The 3,183-nt window shown below is 40.0% G+C and overlaps 1 non-coding gene across 1 annotated transcript; it reads left to right on the top strand.

Moving 5' to 3' along the window:
* Positions 1–976: 976 nt before the first annotated feature.
* On the top strand, positions 977–1,107 carry LOC113594907 (small nucleolar RNA SNORA18). The gene has a single exon (XR_003415393.1). It is a non-coding gene; the product is annotated as a small nucleolar RNA SNORA18 (small nucleolar RNA).
* The last annotated feature ends 2,076 nt before the right edge of the window (positions 1,108–3,183 follow it).

The following is a 3,183-nucleotide window of genomic DNA, read 5'->3' as shown; positions in this document are numbered from 1 at the left end:
CTTAAAAAAAATTAAATATGGTATGTGGACCCTCATTTGAATTTTTGCCCTGGTTCCTGCAAATGTTAGCAGAGGCTGACCTGTAAACTATGGACCTAACTTAGGTTCTTTTTTTTTCTTTTTTAAATTTTTTAAATGTTTTATTTATTTTTGAGAGAGAGACCGAGTGTGAGAGGGAGAGGGAGACACAGAATCTGAAGCAGGATCCAAGTTCTGAGCTGTCAGCCCAGAGCCCGATGCGAGGCTTGAACCCAAGGCAGCAAGATTATGACCTGAACTGAAATTGGATGCTTAACTGACTGAGCCACCAGGCGCATCACATTCTTAACACGACTGCTGTGACTCCTGGTGGGGAGCAGGTGAAACGGGGCCGAGCAAACATGGTAGCAAACTAGGCTATTGCAGTTCTCCTGGAAGAGTGGTGGAGATAGAATTGGTGAGAATTAGTCTGAATCTGTTTTTTTGAAGGTAGAGCCAAGATTTGCTTATGGATTGGTGTAGAATGTAATAGAGAAGATGCAAAAATGACTCTAAGATTTTTGACCTGAGCAACTGGTAAGTGACAGGGCTATTTAATTCTTGCCTTTTAGGATTGTTGTGAGGATTATTTAACTGAAATAACATATGTAAAATCTCTAGTACAGAGCCTAGTACCTAGTAGTGGCTCAATAAATGGTAGTTGTGAGCATTTAATTACCTTATTTGCTCATCTCTAAAGCCATGCAAGATACTGATGTTATATTGTGTGTGTGTGTGTGTGTGTGTGTGTGTGTGTGTGTGTTTTCCCAGAAAAAGAAATTGGTCAAGAAATGGAATGAATTGGTCAAGGGCATATAGCTAATGAATTGAAAAAGCCAGCTTAGAATTAGACATTTCTCTATGGAAGGAGCATGCAGAAAGCCTTTGAGGGCAGCTATACCAGGACAGGAATTGGTGTTTGCCAAGTGTGGTTTGGGAACCTGGAATTTAAACTTTGGTTGAGGTCTATCCTGAGGGGGCTTTTTCTGTAGACCTACATCATTGGAAATGCCTCCTAGAGGATATGTGTGGTTTCCTTTACTCACAGAACTATGTGTTAGATCTGTGGGAAAGAAATACAAGACATCTATCTGCTGACACTCTGAGAAAGATCTAATAGTCAGATTTTTTAAATCTTAGGTATTGGGGTGTTCCAACAATCTGTATAGTTCTTGGGTGTGATACTTTAGGGGTGAATATGATTTGAACTCATTCATGTTTACAGGGCGTCTGACATTAAAAACCGGGGAGATTCATCTACTCTGACCCTAAATATGGCCTTAAAGTAAAGGAATTGGATCCCAAAGATTACAGGTGGGGAATTTTTTTTTTTAGATTCTTTCTGCCCCTCTTTATTTTTAAAGTGAGTAATTATATGCTTACTTTGTAGGTTTGTTGGAAAGATTTATATCTTTTTTTTCACCTTCAAAAATTTTTTTAAATTTTATTTTTAAGTTTTTAAAATTTATATCCAAATTAGTTAGCATATAGTGAAACAATGATTTCAGGAGTAGATCCCTTAATGCCCCTTACCCATTTAGCCCATCCCCCCTCCCACAACCCCTCCAGTAACCCTCAGTTTGTTCTCCATATTTATGAGTCTCTTCTGTTTTGTCCCCCTCCCTGTTTTTATATTTTTTTTGTTTCCCTTCCCTTATGTTCATCTGTTTTGTCTCTTAAAGTCCTCATATGAGTGAAGTCATATGGTTTTTGTCTTTCTCTGACTGACTAATTTCACTTAGCAAAATATCCTCCAGTTCCATCCATGTAGTTGCAAATGGCAAGATTTCATTCTTTTTGATTGCTGAGTAACACTCCATTGTATATATATATATATATACACACACACATACATATATACCACATTTTCTTTATCCATTCATCCATCGATGGACATTTGGGCTCTTTCCATACTTTGGCTATCGTTGATAGTGCCGCTATAAACATGGGGTTGCATGTGTCCCTTCGAAACAGCACACCTGTATCCCATGGATAAATGTCTAGTAGTGCAATTGCTCGGTTGTAGGGTAGTTCTATTTTTAGTTTTTTGAGGAACCTCCATACTGTTTTCCAGAGTGGCTGCACCAGCTTGCATTCCCACAGGTGGGGAATTTTGAAGTATGTCCATATTCAAGTGGTGATCAAAGAAGCCCAACCAAAAGAACTCTGGACTGATAGTGACAACTGGATTGAACACAAGTTCTTCTTTTCAAAAAATTGTGTGTTTATTTATTTTTGAGAAAGAGGCAGGGTGAAAGAGAGGCAGAGAGAAAGGGAGACAGGGAATCCCAAGCAGGCTCCATGATGTCTGCACAGAGCCCGATACAGGGCTTGAACTCACTAACTGGGATCATGACCTGAGCCAAAATCTACAGTTGGATGCTTAACCAACTGTGTCACCCAGGTTCCCTGAAAGTTCGTTTTAAAAGGACTGTTTTAGGGGCACCTGGGTGGCTCAGGCGTTTGGGTGTCTGACTTTGGCTCAGATCATGATCTCACCATTCGTGAGTTCAAGCCCGGTATCAGGCTTTGTGCTGACAGGTTGGAGCCTGGAGCCTGATTGGGATTCTGTGTCTCCCTCTCTCTCTGCCTCTCCCCTGCTCACGCTCTGTCTCTCTCTCCTTCAAAAATAAATAAACATTAAAAAAATAAAAGGGCTATTTTGAAGGTTATGATTCTGACTTTGGAGCAACTGTGGTGATTGGGAGTGGAAGGAATCACAGGTAAAATTTCTTAAATAAAAAACTTACAGTCTTAAAAAAAACAAACGTTAGTATCTGCAGATGTGTTTTGGAAGAGGAGCAGGTAAAAATGCCTCTTCGTGGAGGTAGGGATCAGCATTTCTGAGTCTCTGGAAGAGTCAATTAGTGGTGAGGCCAACTCATCAGGAAATCAGAAGCTTTTCACCCTAAGTCAGCTTAGATTACTGCTTTGTCCTTCTTGCATCTGTTAGTTTCAATGAATTGCAGCCATTTTACAACATTTAGTAGCAGCAGCACCCAGTGTCTATTGATTGTTGCATTCCGGGCACCATTATAGGCCCTTTACCTATATTATTTTCCCTTTAATCCTCACAACAGCCTTGTGAGGGAAGTAGTATAGTTATTCCTAGTTCACAAGTTAGGAAACTGAGGCACACCCTGGTTAAATAACTTGCATAAGGTT

Source organism: Acinonyx jubatus, chromosome A1 (genome assembly GCF_027475565.1).
Source record: "Acinonyx jubatus isolate Ajub_Pintada_27869175 chromosome A1, VMU_Ajub_asm_v1.0, whole genome shotgun sequence".
Taxonomy (NCBI): domain Eukaryota; kingdom Metazoa; phylum Chordata; class Mammalia; order Carnivora; family Felidae; genus Acinonyx; species Acinonyx jubatus.
Note: the sequence above shows the minus strand (reverse complement) of the source record. Positions and strands in the feature narration are given on the sequence as shown.